Source organism: Ranitomeya imitator, chromosome 6 (genome assembly GCF_032444005.1).
Source record: "Ranitomeya imitator isolate aRanImi1 chromosome 6, aRanImi1.pri, whole genome shotgun sequence".
Lineage (NCBI taxonomy): Eukaryota > Metazoa > Chordata > Amphibia > Anura > Dendrobatidae > Ranitomeya > Ranitomeya imitator.
The window spans coordinates 471061082-471082879 of record NC_091287.1 but is presented as its reverse complement, the minus strand read 5'-3'; the positions used below and the strand labels follow the sequence as shown (position 1 = coordinate 471082879).

Genomic DNA, 21798 nt, shown 5'->3' with positions numbered 1-21798 from the left:
GAGCTGCTGCTGCTTGGGTCAGCGGAGTATGTTGTAGTGAGTGGGAAAAGTGTTTTCTGGCTCGTGGAGGGCAGTATTTTTATCAGCTGCATGGACGGCGGTGGTCCAACAGTCTGAATCTGCGGATGGTTCTGGGAGACCCACATCATAAAGACAACGATCCGTCTGTAATGGAAACTGTTAGGGTATGTTTTCACGTTCAGGAAACGCTGCGTTTTGCCGCAGTGTCAAAAACGAAGCGTCCAGATGTTACAGCATAGTGGATTTAATGAAATCCCGTCTCCACTATGCAGGAAAATACGAATGCGGCATAGCCGCGAAAACGCACATGCGGCGCGTTTTTTCAAAACGCAGCATGTTGTTACAATGAGCAAAACATGCAAGAACACCGCAGGTGACCTGCCAGTGACCTCAGGTGCAGATTTGGTCAGGATTTTACCTGCATAAAATCCTGACCAAATCCTGAAGCAAGCCTGAACGTGGACACATACCTTAGATTTATACAGAAGATTCTCAGTGACCCCAAGCAGCGGTGGGGCGTCTGTGTGACCCAGAGCAGGGCATCTGTGTGATCCCGTGCATGTGGGGGGTGAGGGGGCATCTGTGTGATCCTGCGCACGCAGGGAGGGTGAGGGGGCATCTGTGTGATCCTGCGCACTCGAGGGGGTGAGGGGGCATCTATGTGATCCTGCGCACGCGGGGAGGGTGAGGGGGCATCTGTGTGATCCTGCGCTCGCGAGGGGGTGAGGGGGCATCTGTGTGATTCAGCGCATGCAGGGAGGGTGAGGGGGCATCTGCGTGATCCTGCACACGCGGGGAGGATGAGGGGGCATCTGCTTGATCCTGCGCACGCGGGGAGGGTGAGGGGGCATCTGTGTGATCTGCGCACGCGGGGGGTGAGGGGGCATCTGTGTGATCCTGCGCACGCGGGGGGGGGGGTGAGGGGGCATCTGTGTGATCCCGCTTGCAAGCGGTTTGTACAATGGAGTCAGTGGACAACATTATTATTATTATAGCGCCATTTATTCCATGGCGCTTTACATGTGATACGCAACTTTATTTTCCCGAAGGTTCACCATGAATGTGATGTGTACAAACTTACTAGGACATATACTAGGACGCAGGGGGGGCACTGCAGGCGATCTTATGTTATGACAGACAGATAATATAGTAATGGCGGACTGTCTCTACGAGGGCCGAGTCTCTTAATGAATTTGGGACGTCTTTCGGCTGTCGGACACCTCCAGAAATATGTATTTCCATTGAGGACTGTACATTTCTGTTGTAATTTAAGCCACATTTGTGCCATAAATTATATCATTTTGGCAGCTACATTCTGCCACTGCCTCTTATTATTTTTACAAGGTTTCACACATGTTTATGCCTCAACTGATGAATCGGGGCCATAGAGTTTGATAGATGCCATTGTTGGCTTCTGCATCCTAAAGGGACATTTTACTTTCAATACTTTATATAGGTTTAAAACGAACCAGTCATGTGACAAAATTACAAAATGCTATTACTCTGCAGGTTAATAGCATTCTGACACCGTGGGGTGCCCACACTGAGAGCCCCACTGCCGGGAGGAAATTACATTTATTACTCCCGGCAGGCTTGCTCTTTCAGTCATAGCAGTGGTGCCGGAGCAGTTTCATTCACCCGTATGACTGAAAGAGCGAGGCTGCCAGGAAGAATAAAGTCAATTTCCTCCCAGCAGTGGGGCTCTTGCTCCAGTGGTTGTTATTTTGTGACACAGATTTTCCCAATAAGCTTGTCAGCCATATGCTTCGGGAAAAACTGATACTCAATGTCCTGTCTCATGCACGACATGAGGGGCTATGCCTGACATAAGGAATCCATCTTGGGGGTCTTTGAGTCCCGGTGCCCTCAGGCTGCGTTATGATTGCTGCAGGACCTATCAGTTTTGCTTGAAGTATTTTTTTTAATGACCACATATGTCAGGTGCACAACCTTCTCCTTGTGACGGCCATATTTTCCATTCCCCTTGCATATGTCAGTGATTTTTCTCACACCTGAAAAAGCTGACCAATTTTTATCAGTCAGTTATTTGTCAGTATTGAGAAGAAATATATATAAAAAATGTCAGTGCTTCTTCAACCTGTTATATAGGATCTGTAGTAGAAAGAAGAGGTCTGCTGTGTGGATAGCTGAGGAGACGTCTGCGAGAAGGAGGACAGAGTATTGTCTGTTGGGTTTGGCACTTTGTAAGTCGTCAGTAACTTTGGTTCGGTCAGTTTCAGGGGAGCAGTTGGGATGGAAAAAGAATTGTAGGCTGTCGAGAAGAGCATTGGTTGAGAGGAGGGAGGAAAATTCAGTGTGGACGTCCTGTTCAAAATGTTTGGAGGCAAAAGGGAGTAGTGATATGGGGCGATAGTTGGACGTAGAGGTTGGGTCAGTGGATGGCCTCTTCAGGATTGTTGCGCGTTTGAAAGGATAAGTGAAGGTAATGCAGGTTAATGATAAATTGAAAAGATGAGTTCTGACTGGGATTAGCAGGGTGGTGAGGTTGGGGAATAGGGTCAAGAGAACAAGTGGTGAGGTGTGATTTGGAGAGAAGATGCTTGAGCTTTTCTTCAGTAATGGTGGGAAAGAAGGCTGTGGGGGGAAGAGCATTGGAAGGGTTGTGTTAGTTCGACTTTAAAGCTTAGAGGCTGATCTAAATATTGTGACTTTTGGCATTTCACCAAGCTTCGACAAAAAGCAGAGCTGGAGCGAAATAGGCATGTCAACTCACGCTCATCAAATTCAGGAGAAGAAGTGGTGTTGTTTACTCCATAAATCTTACTCAAGTCCCTGATTGGAGCAAGATTTGTGGCGGCACAGATGCGTGTGCCACTTCTCAGACTTTCAGACGCACCGGATTTATAAATAGGGGGCACCTCCTAATGAATCTGGAGCATCTGACTCCAGCACGCCTCCTGGTCAAGAGTTTTGTGAAAAAATTCAGTGTTGATGAATTGGTGACAAAGTCTTCTGCTGATACGAGAAGTTCACGGTGAGCAATGGAGGACGAGGAGGGAATTGAAGTGTTGAATCGCAGTGTGGGGTTGTAGGACAGAGAAGATATGAGGGTTATGATGTCCTATTTAACAGAGGTGAGGGCCAATTTGAATGTGAAAATGGCTTGATAAAATGAGACAGTCTTACTGTGAGTGCGTTTTCTTCAGGCGCCGCTCTGCGGCTTGAGACTTTTGCGGCAGCTTTTTGGGAGGTTGGTGTGCCAGGGTTGTGCATTGCTTGGTAGCTTTCTTCTACGCGTAGTGATGGCTCATTTTGGTAGCTGAGCCATCCCCTTCTTTGTGCTTCAAATGCCATCTTACAATTTAATTGGATCGGTTACATTGATGATGCACAGAAAACTGATATCTGCTCCAGCAGTGACCAGATATAAGATGTACGGGGCGGAAAACAGCATCTTATATTAAATGGCTGGCAAATACAGCACAGTACTCGGCCACTTAGCCACGTACAGGCTGCTGCGTCCATCTCTGTACACCAAGGATCAATGACTCTGGTAAACCGGGCACATCCTTAGGCTACATGGGGTAAATGTAGAGCCAGTCACAACGTTGCCACAAGCAGCATCATATTTATAATCTTCATTGTCGGGTCCAATAAATGTGTTGGGGAATCTTTGTGGGCTTCATTTTGGTGAAAACTATTTTTACATCACCTTATTGACTGTGGGGTACTTTGCAGAGTGCAGTTTAGGCACTTTTTGTATGGCGCTCTTGTTGGGTACCAACTCTTAGGGTATGTGCCCACGATCAGTAAACTCTGCTGTATGGACGCTCCATAATTCTGCAGCGTCCAACCCACAGCGGCCAGATGTGACAGCATAGTGGATGGGATTTCAAGAATTCCCCTGCCCACCATGCGTGCCATGTTGGTGGCAGCAGTTACCCAGCACTTCTGTGGAAGCAGCAGAGGGGGTACGTGTGGTGAAATAGCGAGAAGCCAGAGTCACTGGTCGTAGCTATGTATCCTGTCTGATTACTGACTGGTTTGCAGACTGCCTGTGTATTACTGGCTTCAGACCATCATATGGTCCCTGCATAGCAATATTATGAAGTTACTGTATATATTTATTTTATTCTCTTTTAGCACCATTATTTTCGATACCACATAATCATTGTTGTCCCCATTAGGGCTCATAATCTAAATTTCACCCAGCACACAACGGCAAGTGAGCAGCTCTTTCACTTCGCTCTGTCGACGGGGCATGACGGCTGATGTCATGCTGATTGATGGATGACTCCCCGCAGTTAAGCAGCTGGGATCCGGCTGTCAATCAGCATGACCTCTGCAGTCACGCCGCCCCTTGAAAGCGCAGAATGGAAGAGAAGCCCCTGCTCTGTAAATGCGGAAGGCGCTGAATCGCAGGCAGCAATGGTCTGTGACTGCTCTGTGCCACCAGAGATCGATGCCGGGCACAACAGGCTGCTAGATGGCAAATACCTCGCTGCTAGTTTTATGCCTATAGTAGTAAAAATAAACAACTTTTTAAAAAAAATATGTTGTTTTATTAATGAGTGGATATATACGACATAGCCTGTATCGGTAGGAGCATTGCTTTTACAATTGCATTTTGTTCGCTTGTTGAATATTAAGGCAAAATAAATATCCAGGCGATGGCATTACTTATGGCTGTCTGTGGTGCTCGCGCATTCGCAGAGCTCCCGTGAGTATTATCATTTATCTGCCATGTACTCCTGTGATGTAGGCGAGCCCCACGATTCCCACATCTGTATCCGTTACCGGCTTCTAGTACTACGTCCCTAATTGTGAGCTGCTCCGCAGGTGTTGATGAAGCCGTTTAATAGGAGTCATCATTTGCTGATCTTTTCTGCTGCGCAGAATTTTCCTTGGCTGCAACAGTATCCGAATCACTTACTGGATGTAGGGGTGAAATAGAAAGTGACCAAAATATGTACTTGTGCTATGGTCTTCAACCACCAGTGAGGCCCAAGAGAAGCAATATAGTTGTGGGGGAGGAGGTGATACATTTTATTGTGGCGCAAACATCTTTGCACCCCCACTTTCCCCTTCTTGGTGGGATGCAGTGAATTCCTGCTCAGCGACTGCAGAACTAGAGAAGCTTCCTGGTGCTGTTCTGACTTCCCAGTTGGTGCCACTGGTTTCTATGCCGAGCCCAGCAATCAAGAAAAGGGTTATATATCCATTTTATACAGTGTGACAGGGTCACTGGCACGGTTTATGAGGGAAGATATGTGTCATCTCGCATAATGATGTGAAACCAGTATATTGTCCTCCAGCACACTACGTGTTGGGAGGGTTAAATTAAAGTTACAGACATGGGCTGGTTTTAGGAGGACATCTACAGAGTGAGTGGGAAGGTGTCCACCATATCTCCACCTGCAGAGCCGACACCTGCATATGTGCTGACAGGACCTGTGTAATGTCAGTCATGTGATCAGTCACATGGTCTGAGTTGTAAAAAGCTGGATTTGGGAGACAGTCTGGGTGTGTGTCTTGGGAGAAGAGAAACTCCAACGTGGCTCCAGGAGGAGCTGAGGACTTTACGTGGTGAATCCTGTAGGGAAAGGACTCTTTTAGACTTTATCGTTGTTTTGTTTGCCATTAGGCCAGAATGGCCACGTTTACTTTATTCAATCCTGCCACGGTTTATGCTGTGCTTTAATAAATCAGCAGGTAATTTACCTCAAGAAGCCTCCCTGAGTTTACCTTTTGCAAGTAGCCGAGTGAGTCAACCCCTCACAATAGTTATATAAAACTTCACTTGGGGATTATTCTGTGACTGTTACAATGCTCTGGAAAACTTCAGTATTGAAGCGCATTGTCATTTCATTGCCCTACTCTGAGGGGAAAGATGACAGACACAAGTCTTCACTGATCCCCAGCTGCCATGATAGCCCATCGTCACTCCATGTTGGGGGCCAAAGGGATGACCGAGGCGGACTGCCCTGATACCAGTATCGGGAGTCACGGCGGGTGTTGGCTGTGTCTTCTGCCAAAGATGTTGGTGCGTGACACAACCAGCACCCTCCATGACTCCTAAGACTGCTCCATACGTTCTTATCCTACATGTGACAAACCCCGCAGGAGCATCCAAGAGCTGACATTATAAAAGATGGCGTCCCTCAAGCACCTTATCTGGCACAGTGCTGTCACTTTGGTCATAAACTGCCCCCATCTCTATTAACTAAGGTTTGGATCAGAGTTGCAGGGATGCTCACAGTATGTTGGACTCTGAAGAGCATACAGAATAATTAAGCCTTTTTATTAATTTCTTATGGTTTTTTTTTTTCAGGCCCAACTTCCATTTTTTTTAAATACTATTACAATTTTAGCAGATCAGCCTTCTTGGGAAAAGTACTGGTTGTAATTGGTGTCTGTAGGTATGGGGCAGCCTTTGCCGGGGGCATATTTATATGGGAGATAGTCGTACTGGTGTGATGTGCTGCGTCCTGCCAGTAATGTAAGGCGGGGATGATTCCAGAGTAAATGTCATGTTATAACCACTCTCACAAATGTGTTTCCTTTATGAACCTGATTAAATCCATTTTCCCAATTGCAGCTAATTGCAGCTCAGCGATGTAATGGCGCTGTGAGATGTTTCTAGAGATGATGTGTCCGGCACTTCTCATAAAATATTCACACTAATCACCACATTTTCAGGCCACAGGTTGGATTAGTGTATACAATGGCTGGCTGCCTTCCAATGGTGGCTTCTCTGAAGTGAATGTGTTTGGATCAACCATAACTACATTGCATTGGATTGTAAGACCTGACGCCATAAAACTGTGGATCCGATCGTATTGCCTCCTGTATAATGACATGCACTCTACGCACGTATCCATGATAGTGCAGTTAAATGGCTCAAGATTTTCATCTACTTAATGTCATTTTACTGCACAGTCCCCACTATTCGTTATGCATTTTCTCCAGCATCGAACAAGAGCCTATATGCCGTGCCAGCAGAGGCAAACCTGTGATGACGGCACCATTGGCTAGCAAAATGTTGACCAATGTAATCCATCTTTTGCTGGCCCAAAGACATGAAGTCTCAAGCCGCCAGATCCGGACAGGATGGTAGCTGTGAACAAACAGTCCATGTGCTCATTAGTCCAGCAGGTCGTGACAAATGAACATTTGATGCTCTTTCTGTTCCTGTGTATCCATCCGTGGGACCCACCTGGCACAAGCTTTTCAATAGCCCAACGTTGCCAACATCTTTTCAAATACATTAATGCCTCCATTAAGCTCTGTACAGTTCAGTTCCCTGATCATAGTCCGTCAATCCTTACTGATGAGCTGATCAAGGCGATCTTCATTTTGAAAGTTACATTTGTGCAGGGACACCCGCAATGCGGCTTGTCTTTCACATCTCTCCACTGTTGAAATGTGCCATCCACCTCTTCATTGCTCACATCCATTATATCATCTCCATAAGACTGGTTTCACATTTGCGGACGAGGGTTTTGCGGAGGACTGCGTAGTTCCTCCATAAAACCCTGCCCACTGCCGCACCTCTTCCTTCAGCTCCGCCTACGTCAGCATGCGTCCTGCGTACCCTATCTTTAACATTGGGTACGCAGGCCATGCGGATGTATGCGGATGCCTCTGCATGCGTTGTTTTCACGCTGCGCTGACCTGCGTCGAACGCAACATGTTGCATTTTGTTGCGGTCGGCAGCCAAGAATATATTCCTCACCAACCGTTACATCAATGCCTCTACCTTGTGCCAGTGATTGCACTGGTTATCCATCCACTCCAGAGTTCAATGTAAACATCACTCTCATCCACAAAGTGCTCCACAGTTCAGCACCACCCTACATCTCCTCCCTTGTCTACCATCCTACCCTCAGATTCTATCTGTTGGACAACAGCAGAATTGAAAGGATATTAGCGGGAAGGATCAACTTATACTAAAATACCAGCAACATCCGACTCAGACGTAGATTTACACAATACAGTAGGAGGCTTTACGTCTTGGAGCAACCCTCGTAACGTTTTACCTGGTGTAAATGCTGCTGTTCTTCTGTATTTTGTCAGCTTATATTTTACCCTTCGCCACGACAGCACCCACTTTGAGAGAGGGACCCACCCATAGGAACAGGAAACATACGGCGATAAAAGGGCGGTCCCCCTCTCCTCAGTTTTGGTTTCCTGTTCCTATCGGAAATCCCTGGAATACCTACATGTGGACGGAGGCGGTTGGAGTTTCTCTAGCAAGGTTCCTATTAAAGCCATCCTAGAGTTCCTACAAAAAGGCCATGAACTGGGGTTATCGGTCAATACTTTAAGGGTTCAGGTGTTCGCTTTAGGAGTCCTCTATAGACAGATGGATAGCAAGATTCATTAGAGCATGCGAAAGGTGTACACCAGTACATATTCCACGTTTACCACCCTGGGACTTGAATCTAGTCCTTGATGCTTTAACTGAACCCCCTTTTGAGCCCTTACATTCTATTTCTCTAAAAAAATATCACATATTAGTAGCCTTATTGACAGCCCTGACCTCGGCCAGAAGAGTGGGAGACATCCAGGCTCTCTCCATAGACCCTCCTTTCTTAATGACATACCAGGACAGGGTAGTTCTCAAGCCAGATCCATCGTATCTTCCCAAGGTAGCATCTTATTACCATAGATCTCAAGGGATTTTTTTGCCTTCCTTTTATGATAATCCATCAAATCCAGAGGAAGAGAAGCTGCATATGTTAGATGTAAAAAGAGCAGTCTTAAATTACATAGAGAGAACCCAGTCCTGGAGACCGAGTAGGGCTCTGTTTGTATCTTTTCAGGGTCACAGAAAGGGCCACGGGGTCACGAAGGCTACCTTGTCCCGCTGGATCAGAGATGCCATCTGTCTGGCCTACTTATCAAAAAGCAAAAATCCTCCAGAAGGAGTGAAAGCACATTCGGCCCGGGCCGTATCTTCCTCGTGGGCGGAGAATAAAGACATCTCCATCGAGCTCATATGTAAGGCCGCAACCTGGTCGTCACCCTTGACCTTTTTATAAGCATTATAGACTTGATCTATCTTCTGCATCTGACTTGGCATTCGGGAGAGCTGTCCTCAGCACGGTGATCCCACCCAGGTGAAGGTTCTCTATAAATCTCTCAAAGTGGGTGCTGTCGTGGCGAAGGGTAAAAAGCCGGATTACTTACCCGTAATGCCCTTTTAATGAGCCACGACAGCACTCTGTCACTTCCCACCCTAGATTGCTATATATAGTTATGTACACAATAATATTTTTTCATGGGTGAATATAAATAAGATAAAACGTACAATAGATTACGAACATATATATTAATTTAACAACGGCTGATCCTCTCGTACTCTGAAAAACAAAACTGAGGAGGAGAGGGGGACTGCCCTTTAATCTCTGTATGTTTCCTTTTCCTAAGGGCATTACCAGTAAGTAATCCAGCTTTTTTTGTTCCTTCACCCCTCCATTCCTGACATATGGTCCCCTCCCACCTTGTATGTAAATTGTTTTGTTAATCAATACGATCATGGTCCTCAAAGATTCCCGTAGAGAAGAGTGGAGGACCACGCGCGCTTAGCTAAAAGGACTATATTTACATAAAGGGAAAAGGGGGTCATATCTCAAGAAAGTAAAGGCACAAGAGGAAAACAAAAAAACTAGCCAAATTCGGGAGAAAAGCGGCATTTACACCAGGTAAGAAAATTACATTTATGGTTAGTGACTGATCGTATTTAAAGGGAACCTGTCACCCCCAAAATCGAAAATGAGCTAAGCCTACCGGCATCAGGGGCTTATCTACAGCATTCTGTAATGCTGTAGATAAGCCCCCGATGTATCCTGAAATATGAGAAAAAGAGGTTAGATTATACTCACCTGGGTGGGCGTTCCGATCCGATGGGTGTCGCGGTCCGGGGCCTCCTATCTTCGTAGGATGACGTCCTCTACTTGTCTTCACGCTGCGGCTCTGGCGCAGGCGTACTTTGTCTGCCCTATTGAGGGTAGAGCAAAGTACTGCAGTGCGCCGGTGCTGGGCCTCTCAGACCTTTCCCGGCGCCTGCGCACTGCAGCACTTTGCTCTGCCCTCAACAGGACAGACAAAGTACGCCTGCGCCGGAGCTGCGGCGTGAAGACAAGAAGAGGACGTCATCGTAAGAAGATGGGAGGCCCCGGACTGGACCGCGACGCCCATCGGATCGGACCGCAGCGGGTCCACACCTGGGTGAGTATAATCTAACCTCTTTTTCTCATCTTTCAGGATACATCGGGGGCTTATCTACAGCATTACAGAATGCTGTAGATAAGCCTGTGATGCTGGTGGGCATAGCTCAATTTCAATTTTGGGGTGACAGGTTCCCTTTAAGTGGCAAAAAAGTCATAAAGCAGGTCATATAAGACAAGGCAAGTATCGGTACAACTGCAAATATTTTTTCATCTCTCCTTTTTCTTTTCTTCTTCCATAGTCGTTCTTCTTTGACCACTCACTCTTCATGTTGCCACCTACTGCTTCCTTGGTTTTAGTTTTTTGGAAAAAAGGGTTGAATGTCCTATGAAGACCACTTTATTCACATGCCCTATTAGAGCATATGGGCTTAATAGAGGAAATCCCTACCATCAGAGCCAGAATAGTGGTATATATTCATATTTGGTGGAGAAGTTGCACATTTGAGTTGGAAAATGCATAGCGTTTTACAGCGGCAGGAGAGTAGATGAGATTTAAATGTTCTGCGGACAAATTCTCACAGAATTTGGCCTTCATGTGGATTTGATAGTCTCAGCATGTCAATTTCTGTTGCTCTGTTGTGGATTTCCCTGTTGAGTTTAAAAATCAACAACAGACACCAATTGTGAAGGATTTTGCTGTCAATTATTCTTGGGTTCTTCCTTTCCTTAGCGCCAACACTTTTTTGGCCGTAAGTGTATGCCTATGAGGCCATCAGTTTGCATCAGGAGACCCACGGTCAGTACAGACACTGCGGTCTGTACCCAAACTCTGAAATATGTCCGTCTGAACTCAGCCTAACCATTATAGCTTTTTGGTACAATCGATGGTCAATCTATTTAGTGGAGATGCATCACAAAGCGCGACACGGGAACATCTGCAGGCTAAATGATGTTTTTCCTGTCCTATAACTATTCTGTTGGACTTTCTGTAACAGAGCTTACTCTATAGGACAAGAAAAATCGCACAAATTCTCCATCCATTGTAATGAGGAACATTTATTATTTTTGTGCCGCAGTTTCTGGTTATCGCACTCAGTCGGTTAATTCTATTCGCAGATTGTCCTCCAATTTCATTTAATCATCTTTTGCTTCAGACCTTTGCTTTGTTAATGGTAAAAATATTGATGAGTGTCAATAGGGCAGAGCCGCTGAAATTACAGATGGAAATCAATATGTTTTGTCAGTGGAGAGTTGGAACGGCACATACTACGCAGTGCTTGAAATACGACAGATTTATAAAGGAGTCCTGTAATATCTGGCATGTACTATGTATATCTAATAGCTGAGACGTGCACTACTGTCCTGATAGGTATAGTTATTTTGTAACGTTTTTAGGGGTGTGTGTGGACACCTTTTCTAGTTTCTTTACAGTCCTCCCTTCCATACAGCGTTAGTCTACGGTCACAGGTCGGCAAGCCTCATACAAGCTGTGCTATCTAAAATGCGGGATTAGTATATGGTCACAGGTCGGCAAGCCTCATACAAGCTGTGCATTCTAAAGTGCGTGATTAGTGTACGGTCACAGGTCGGCAAGCCTCATACAAGCTGTGCAATCTAAAGTGCGGGATTAGTCTATGGTCACAGGTCGGCAAGCCTCATACAAGCTGTGCATTCTAAAGTGCGGGATTAGTCTACGGTCACAGGTCGGCAAGCCTCATACAAGCTGTGCATTCTAAAGTGCGGGATTAGTCTACGGTCGCAGGTCGGCAAGCCTCATACAAGCTGTGCAATCTAAAGTGCGGGATTAGTCTACGGTCATAGGACGGCAAGCATCATATAAGCTGTGCATTCTAAAGTGCGGGATTAGTATATGGTCACAGGTCGGCAAGCCTCATACAAGCTGTGCAATCTAAAGTGCGGGATTAGTCTACGGTCACAGGACGGCAAGCATCATATAAACTGTGCATTCTAAAGTGCGGGATTAGTCTACGATCACAGGTCCGCAAGCCCCATACAAGCTGTGCATTCTAAAGTGCGGGATTAGTCTACGGTCAAAGGTTGGCAAGCATCATACAAGCTGTGCATCCTAAAGTGCGGGATTAGTCTACAGTCACAGGTCAGCAAACCTATACAAGCTGTGCAATCTAAAGTGCGGGATTAGTCTATGGTCACAGGTCGGCAAGCCTCATACAAGCTGTGCATTCTAAAGTGCGGGATTAGTCTACGGTCACAGGTCGGCAAGCCTCATACAAGCTGTGCAATCTAAAGTGCGGGATTAGTCTGCGGTCACAGGTCGGCAAGCATCATACAAGCTGTGCATTCTAAAGTGCGGGATTAGTCGATGGTCATATGTCGGCAAACCTCATTCAAACTGTGCAATCTAAAGTGCGGGATTAGTCTACGGTCACAGGTTGGCAAGCCTCATACAAGCTGTGCATTCTAAAGTGCGGGATTAGTCTACGGTCAAAGGTTGGCAAGCATCATACAAGCTGTGCATCCTAAAGTGCGGGATTAGTCTACAGTCACAGGTCAGCAAACCTATACAAGCTGTGCATTCTAAAGTGTAGGATTAGTCTAGAACGCGCTATCGGGAAACTATTGTAGGTGTGTGTTTTTTTTTTTTTTTCCTTTTTAAAAATTATATATATATTTCTGGCAAAGTTTTGCATGACTTGAGACGTTAAGATCCAGCAGATTTGGAGTTTTTGCAGCCATGTTGTCAAATTATTAGGTGTGTGATCGCAATCCATTGCTGCAAACTTCACGTTGTGCTGCCATGATCTCTGTATAGCCCCAGCTTAGAGTTGATGAAAGTCCCAGGCACATAGGTGCATTGTGACAATGTTTATTGTAAGATAGGTGAGTGTTTAGTTACTTCCAGAGATGACTGAGTTGATTTCCAGGGCCCTGGTCCAGCGGCCATGTCAGTAGTCCATGGAGGCTGGATAGAAGCCCTGCGCACCTCCTGTCGGCATCCCTGGCTCCTCTTTTGATTAGCCGGTCTGGTGCGATATCATTGTGCAGCACGATATCAGGCCGAGTGATCAAAAGATGGACCAGGCATACTGACAGGTAGGAATCGGTTCATGGGATCTCGTCCAGTGGCCACGGACTGCTGACCTGGCTGCCTGACCATGGTCTTGTGAATTTATTTGCTCATCTCTAGCTACGGGTCATTCACATTATACTATTTTTATATATTATACACCTTAAGACTAGGAAAAAGGTTTTACTAAAGAAGTCCACAAAGAAAAATATGTATAATTCTCAGGCACCCCAAAGGCAAATGAAATGAAGACTCGCTTAGGCAATGACCAGTCCTGCTCTGCCATAACACCTAAAGTGTGAGAATAGAGCGCACACCTTATCCAGTTGTGTACGGTCGGTGGCCAGCTCCACATTTCCCTGTTCTTGTGATTCGATCTTCAGGATGTGTTTTCTGTTACCTATTGGATCAGACAGACACATCTGCGCAGAGCGGCCCCCTCCGGTCTCCCCAGGGGACACCTCATTATGGCGTATGAGGCCGATTCCCCTGATGAGTGCGGAGACTGGCCGGTTCTGCTAGATTTCACATGCTGTCAGGAGCATCTTCTGCCCATCAGCCTGTATTCGAGATGACGGCTCGTGGGCAGGAGACACAATTACTGGATGATTTGAGTGGAATGGGGAGGGGGTCACTGACAGCAATTTTCAGCAGGGTCCTAATCCATTTTGTGCGGTAAAGGATTATGGCGTGCTGATAAAACACATAAGAGATGGCCATGATTGCTGGCAGTACAGTGATGATGGAAATGTACTTGTGATCTGTACATTACAAGGGGTATGTGGGCACAGACGTCCCCCAACATCCTGATTAATACGACAGAATTATATGTGCTCCATATACAGAAAACACTATGGCCTCATACAATAGGACTGATTGTTTGTGCTTCTTAACCCGTTTCTCCTCCTTCCTTGTGTATCAGAGATAATCCTGTGATGAACTCCCAGTGGATCTGTCCGTTTTAAACCTACTTCTGCGGGAAAGTATTGAAAAAATATGAATATATTTTTTAAAGGGAACCTGTCACCACGTTTGGCCGATATGAGGTAATGCCACCACCTTTCAGGGCTGATATACAGCATTCTATAATACTCTATATATGCCCGCAACCCGACCTGCAAGAGAAGAAAAATAACTTTTATTATACTCACCTGTGGGGCGGTCCTGTCCAAGGGGTGTTGCTCTACTTTGTCCGGCGCCTCCCATCTTCTTGCGATGCTGTCCTCCTTCTTGGTTCTTGTGGATGACGCGTCCCCGCATCATCCACACAGGCTCCCAGGCACCGTGCTCCTGCGCAGGCGCACTTATCTGCCATGTTGAGGGCACAGCAAAGTCCTGCAGGCAGCGGGAAAGGTCAGAGAGACCCAGCGCCTGCGCACTGCAGGACTTTGCTGTGCCCTCAACAGGGCAGATAAGTACGCCTGCGCAGGAGCCGCAGTGCCGAGGAGCCTGTGTGAATGATGCAGGGACGCGTCATCCGCACGAACCAAGAAGGAGGACGGCATCGTAAGGAGATGGGAGGCGCCGGACCAAGACCTGCGACACCACTCGGACCGGACCGCCCCGCAGGTGAGTAAAATAAACCGTTTTCAGTTCTTCTAGGTTGGGTTGGGGGCAGATATACAGAATTATAGAATGCTGTATATAAGCCCTGAAAGGTGGTGGTCGTAACTCATATCGGCCAAACCCTGTGACCGGTCCCCTTTTAAAGGCCAAATAATGCCAAACTCTGTAGTTATTGTTACATAGCTTTGCAAATCCAGTGTTTGTTCCTACATTTTTGCTGATTGGCAGTCATTTAAGATGGGCTGACCGCACCTCCATTGAACAGAGAATGATAGCTAATAGATTGTTAGATATCCAAAACGTGTTTATTCTTAGCATCACGAGGTTCTGTTTACACAAAAAGATGTGCTGCCGAGAGTGATCATTTTCAAGCAATTTTATATATGATCGACCCTGAGAAATGAGCGTTTTGATCGTTTGTTGAGTGATCAGCATCCTGTTTACACTCGTCAATAACTGGGAAGCAAACTTTCTTGGGAACACTCATTCGCGATGGCCTGTGTAATTGCTCCCTAAAGGTCCTTTTATATGGCAGTCTTCTCATAAGGGTGCAGTCAGACTCCTGCATAAAGTGGACTGAGATCGCACCACAATGCCCAGACTGGTGGGAGGTTTTCCCGACCCAAGCATAACAGCTTTATAGAAATACAGGAAGCTGTCGCTTTCCGGTCTGGAGACCAGCGGACCAGTCTGCGCATTGCGGTCCTATCTTGGTCTGATTTATACGGCCATCTGAATGCACCCTTATGAACACCAATCAGCTATATGCTCCAGTCCCTGACAGCAAGCAGCTTGGATGGTATCTGAGTCATTCTATCTTCGGCATTGAATCCTGCATGTATCTATATATGTTAGTCATACTATTATGCCTTTGTTTGTGTTTATAGATATTTAACTCACTTTTGCATGTCCTTACTCAGAGAGATCACATAACTGTTTCAAAGTGCTTTATGATCCATGTAGACCTGGACATTTGTTTATCTGATGACTACATTTATTGTGTCCTGTTGTCTCAACTGAGTTAGATTGATTGCTAACGAGCTTTAACACAAAAAAAAAAAAGAGATCTAAGGGCTAGCCTTCTATAAATGTAGATGTAGCTTGGGGATGCATTCGTGCAGGGGTGCATTCGTGCACTGTTATTCGTGTATTTTTTTTTCAAAGTACTCGGCAGTTATAACATGGCAGTTAGACAGGGCAGGAGACAGGTAAGAAAAACTAAATCTAATCCATATTCACTTGAAACAGCACAAATACTCACCATATTTATTTGTATAATCTATATTCTGGCTGCTGCATTCACTCACATTCACCGCCCTTGCATTAACTCTCTACACTCCATCCATATCGGCCCCTCTGTCCTTGCCTCTCCTATGTATAGCACTCATGCTCTATTCACATTGCTTAACAGCACAGATCCATTCAGTCCCAACATCCAACACAAGAGACGCTCTCACAAATCACTTAACCATCTGCTCACTCTTTCGATCCTCCTTCTCCTAGTCGCTGGAGACATATCTCCAAACCCCGGCCCCCCATGTTATAGCCAGTCAAACCTCCCAATTGCTACACCCAGAAACCCCTCTAACCTTATTAATATTCCCTGCATGCCTGCTGTCTCTTTCAATTGTGCCCTTTGGAATTCTCGCTCTGTGTGTAATAAACTCTCCTTCATTCATGACTTCTTCCTTTCTAATTCTCTTAATCTCCTGGCTCTTACTGAAACCTGGATCCAGCAGTCAGACACCACCGCTGCTGCTGCTCTTTCATATGGTGGACTGCACTTTTCTCATACCCCAAGATCAGACAACAGAGCAGGTGGAGGCGTTGGTCTGCTCCTTTCACCCAAATGTACTTTCCAAGTTATCCCCCAAGTACCCTCACTTGTCTTCCCTTCCTTTGAGGTCCATGTGGTCAGACTCTACGTCCCCTTCTCCATGCGAGTGGCGGTGGTGTATCGTCCTCCCGGCCCCTCTCATCAGTTCCTGGATCACTTTGCCACCTGGCTTCCACACTTTCTCTCCTGTGACACCCCTACCCTTATCATGGGTGATTTCAACATCCCCATTGCCTCTCCCCTCTCCCCATCTGCTTCTCACCTTTTATCTCTATCCTCCTCTTTTGGCCTCTCGCAGCATACTAACTCTCCAACACATGAAGATGGAAACTCCCTTGACTTGGTCTTCTCCCGACTTTGCTCAGTGGATGACTTCACAAACTCCCCTCTCCCGCTCTCTGACCACAACCTTCTTTCATTCTCTATCAAGAACTGCCATCCCGCTCAGGTCACCCCCACTTTCCACACCTATAGAAACATACAGGCCATTAACACCCAGAAACTTATGATGAACTTGCAGTCCTCACTGGCCCCTATTTCCTCCATCTTATGTCCTGATTCTGCATTAAAGCATTACAATGAAACCCTGCAAAGTGCTCTGGATGAAGCTGCTCCTCCTATACATAAAACAACTCGGCACAGACGGCAACAACCGTGGCACACGCTGCAAACACGTTTCCTGCAGCGGTGCTCCAGGTGCGCAGAACGTCTGTGGAGAAAATCTAATCTACCCGAAGATTTCATCCATTATAAGTTCATGCTAAAGACATACAATTCTGCCCTTCACCTCTCCAAACAAACCTACTTCAACACCCTCATCACCTCTCTGTCCAATAACCCTAAACGTCTCTTTGACACGTTCCAGTCCCTACTCAACCCAAGAGAGCAGGCCCCAACCACGGATCTCCGTGCTGACGATCTGGCCAATTACTTCAAAGAAAAAATTGACCACATTCGACAGGAAATCATCTCCCAATCTCTTCATACCATGCACTGTCCTCCCTCCCCCACTGCATCTAGTTCACTCTCTGACTTTGAAGCAGTTACAGAAGAAGAAGTAAGCAGGCTCCTTGCATCTTCGCGCCCGACCACTTGCACCAGTGACCCCATTCCGTCACATCTCCTCCAGTCCCTTTCCCCGGCTATCACCTCTCACCTAACAAAAATATTCAACCTTTCCCTCACTTCCGGTATTTTTCCCTCCTCATTTAAGCATGCCATCATACATCCATTACTTAAAAAACCATCCCTCGATCAAAACTGTGCCGCTAATTATAGACCTGTCTCTAATCTTCCCTTCATCTCTAAACTCCTCGAACGCCTGGTCCACTCCCGTCTTACCCGCTATCTCTCAGATAACTCTCTTCTCGACCCTCTTCAATCTGGCTTCCGCTCTTTACACTCTACTGAAACTGCCCTCATTAAAGTCTCTAATGACCTACTAACAGCTAAATCTAATGGTCACTACTCCATGCTAATTCTCTTGGATCTCTCTGCAGCATTTGACACTGTGGATCATCAGCTCCTCCTCACTATGCTCCGCTCCATCGGCCTCAAGGACACCGTTCTCTCCTGGTTCTCCTCCTATCTCTCTGACCGATCCTTCACTGTATGTTTTGCTGGTTCTTCCTCCTCTTACCTTCCCCTTACTGTTGGGGTTCCTCAAGGATCAGTCCTAGGCCCCCTACTCTTCTCGTTGTATACTGCCCCTATTGGACAAACAATCAGTAGATTTGGTTTCCAGTACCATCTCTATGCTGACGACACCCAATTATACACTTCTGCTCCCGATATCACACCGACCTTTTTAGAAAACACCAGTGATTGTCTTACCGCTGTCTCTAACATCATGTCCTCCCTCTATCTGAAACTAAACCTGTCAAAAACTGAACTCCTCGTGTTCTCTCCCTCTACTAACCTACCTTTGCCTGACATTGCCATCTCCGTGTGCGGTTCCACCATTACTCCAAAGCAACATGCCCGCTGCCTTGGGGTCATCCTTGATTCTGACCTTTCATTCACCCCCTACATCCGATCACTGGCTCGCTCTTCTTACCTGCATCTCAAAAACATTTCTAGAATTCGCCCTTTTCTTAATTTCGACTCTGCAAAAACTCTGACTGTTTCACTTATTCATTCTCGTCTGGACTATTGTAACTCTCTACTAATCGGTCTCCCTCTTGCAAAACTCTCCCCGCTCCAATCTGTCCTGAATGCTGCAGCCAGGATCATATTCCTCACCAACCGTTTCACCGATGCCTCTACCCTGTGCCAGTCATTACACTGGCTACCCATCCACTCCAGAATCCAGTACAAAACTACTACCCTCATCCACAAAGCACTCCATGGCTCAGCACCACCCTACATCTCCTCCCTGGTATCAGTCTACCACCCTACCCGTGCCCTCCGCTCCGCTAATGACCTCAGGTTAGCATCCTCAATAATCAGAACCTCCCACTCCCGTCTCCAAGACTTTACACGTGCTGCGCCGATTCTTTGGAATGCACTACCTAGGTTAATACGATTAATCCCCAATCCCCACAGTTTTAAGCGTGCCCTAAAAACTCATTTGTTCAGACTGGCCTACCGCCTCAATGCATTAACCTAACGATCCCTGTGTGGCCTATTTATAATAAAAAAAAAAAAAAAAAAAGGTTCCTCGCATCATGTTCTCATACACTTTATGCAGTATTAGCCCTCTGTGTCTGTACTGCTACATACTTAGGCAGGTAACTGGTTCATGCAGCTTTACATGAACACCTGAGCCTTACACTATAGCTGGTCCGAATAACTAAAGCAATTGTTACCATCCACCTCTCGTGTCTCCCCTTTTCCCCATAGTTTGTAAGCTTGCGAGCAGGGCCCTCACTCCTCCTGGTATCTGTTTTGAACTGTATTTCTGTTATGCTGTAATGTTTATTGTCTGTACAAGTCCCCTCTATAATTTGTAAAGCGCTGCGGAATATGTTGGCGCTATATAAATAAAATTATTATTATATTATTATTATATAACTTAAGAATGCAACACACTCTTACTCACGGGTAACGGAAAAAGGGATTATGTTTTACAGGGAGACGCCGCACCCACACCCAGCTTGTCCCTGTACAGACTAGAAGATCTTAACCGCACAACTCAAATGCATCACCTCGGACCTCATCCCTAAAAGACCATAGGGGAGTTTATTGTATATCCTGAGGAACCAGAGGAGAGGCCGCAACACATTGCCAAGAGGAGAAGAAAATGTGCTGGAAGATATGAGTACCCAGGGTAAGAATATTAAAACACATTCATATAAAGTAGAGAAGGAAAGCAAAGGAAAGACAAAAATAAATGGAACAGGAATAACTTCTCAGAAATCTGAAGAGGAACTGGGAAGGAAAACAAACAGACACACTGTAGTAATTCCACTGGTGTTTACCATGCAAGGTAAAGCCCTTAGCTGAAGGGCTAGAATTCCTAAATCCAAGTCCACCTAGAGGTATAGCCAGCAAGGAAGTGCAGTAAAGGGTGAACATATAAAACCCATTACAAAATGCGATAGGGCAGACCAAAACAGGAAAATGGAAAACACCTGGAGAGGAGGCACAAACCAAGGGGGGGAACATAGACAATTGGAATCATTATGTTTTTAAATATGTAGGACTATATGGCAGCAGGTTTACAAGTCCTCAAGTGATAATCTGCTGATTAAAACTGTAAACAGTGATATAATCCAAACTACAGCAAGCAGTCTATTAAGTGACACCATTTGAATCTGTGTCTTTACTCTTGGTGACATATTCCTTTAAAGTGGTTTGTCCGGCACCACTCCCACTTGTAGAGTTGAGTGGTGCGGATGACGTCTTGTCTACATATACTGCCTGGAGGCTTGAACAATGGACGGGCAGTGTGCACCTGTCCTATTCATTAGTCTAACCCTTTGGACCACCACCAATCATCTGGAATGCAGCTTTCCCTTCACTCTTTACACCAGCACATAAACTTGTGCGTACCGGTGGCTCCAGTTCAGACCAATTTGTTGTGCCGTAAAGTCCTAGTTACTCTTATGTTAGAGTTGACTTTGGAGCACATTATGCTATGTGTTGCGCACCCCCCCTACCGAAATGTTGGGCATTCACAGTGCTGCTTGCAGCCAAAGCTGTGCTCTTATGCAGCAGCATAATTCAGCGAGGTAAAATGAATATTTCCCATGGTGCGGCCATTGGCCTCAGCATGCGGGTGAGATTTCAGTTGCTTGTGGAAGCCGCAGCCATAGTGCTTCCATATAAACACTTCTGAGGATCATGAAATGTGACGCACCTCTCACAACTAAATGGCGCCGTTTTCACTATCATATAGTTTTTCATGGAAAAAACTAATCATGGTGTATATTGTACCCCAATATCGCCCAGACACCGTGCTGCTTCTCCGACATGTACCGTAATGATGGATATCTCTATATGCTGCAGCCTGTAGATGGTGCTTCCATTTGTCACCTGATTGAACTGCTGGCCTGGACACCTTTTATTTGTGAGGTGTCTGTCATAGGACTTGCTTTATGCTTAAATTGGCTTTAAGGCTAAAAGGCTGCAAGGCTTCAATAAATGAAAGCTGTGATTTATTGACAGCTAAAAAGCAACATTTACAGTGATTGAGCCGGTGTCCCTTTTATTTCGATTATGCGTCCCCTCCCTAGGGTTTTCTGGTGGGAGAGCCATACATCACCAGCGGCGTTTATTACTAAAGTTGATTACATTTCGGAAGGTAGTGGGCAGCGTGATGTCACCGGTCAGCAATGAAATTAATCTCTACTGGATGGCATCACTTCTTTGTCCAAGATGCTTTTCCAACGGGTTTTTATTAGCAGTTTTTTACATGGGCTTGTTTACCTCAGTCCCTGGATGGAGCAATGCATCACATTGGTGAGGCTATCGGAGAGGACAATCTGAAGGCAATGTGCTCTTAATTGCTCCCCTTGTTTCGGGTTCTCATTAAAACTAATGCCATTATTGGGGGAAACTGGATGTGATGTAGATTGTAGCAATTACACGGGCTTTGCTGCTTCACTTTGACTTTGATTAGCAGAATTTGTAGTCACAATTTTTTTTTTTCATGGTCCTTAGCCTCTCAACGTATATGTATGTGCGTGTGTGTATATATATATATATATATATATATATATATATATATATATATATATATATATATATAT

At 45.8% G+C, this 21798-nt stretch overlaps 1 protein-coding gene across 2 annotated transcripts in view; it reads left to right on the top strand.

The window, feature by feature from the left end:
- The window catches only part of PAG1 (phosphoprotein membrane anchor with glycosphingolipid microdomains 1), a 250807-nt gene that overhangs the window by 6109 nt on the left and 222900 nt on the right, over positions 1 to 21798 (top strand). Inside the window, exon 2 of one of the 2 annotated variants that reach the window (XM_069731523.1) lies at positions 19678 to 19874. The exons of the other annotated variant lie outside the window; for it this stretch is intronic. The gene's annotated coding sequence lies outside the window, so the exon portion shown is untranslated. The remainder of the gene's footprint in view (positions 1 to 19677; positions 19875 to 21798) is intronic. 2 annotated transcript variants of the gene reach the window in all.